Here is a 253-nt window from a genome sequence, read left to right as displayed (position 1 = left end):
AAGATTAAAAATGAAAATTTATCATAAAGCATAAACGTAACTTGCTGCTTTTAAAGTTAAAAAGATTTAAATATGGAAACATGTAACAATCTTTTATAGATTTCAGGAAGTGTCAGAAGAGCAGAATTTGCAGGCTAATTTGGAAAATAAAGAACCAGATGATATACTAAATGTGAAGGAAAGAATGAAACAAAACAAACTTTTGGATATGAATAGTCGACGAAAATCATCAACAAAAGAGAATCATACAAGT

Source organism: Frankliniella occidentalis, unplaced genomic scaffold (genome assembly GCF_000697945.3).
Source record: "Frankliniella occidentalis isolate FOCC.00 unplaced genomic scaffold, Focc_3.1 Scaffold192, whole genome shotgun sequence".
Classification (NCBI taxonomy): Eukaryota; Metazoa; Arthropoda; class Insecta; order Thysanoptera; family Thripidae; genus Frankliniella; species Frankliniella occidentalis.
Note: the sequence above shows the minus strand (reverse complement) of the source record.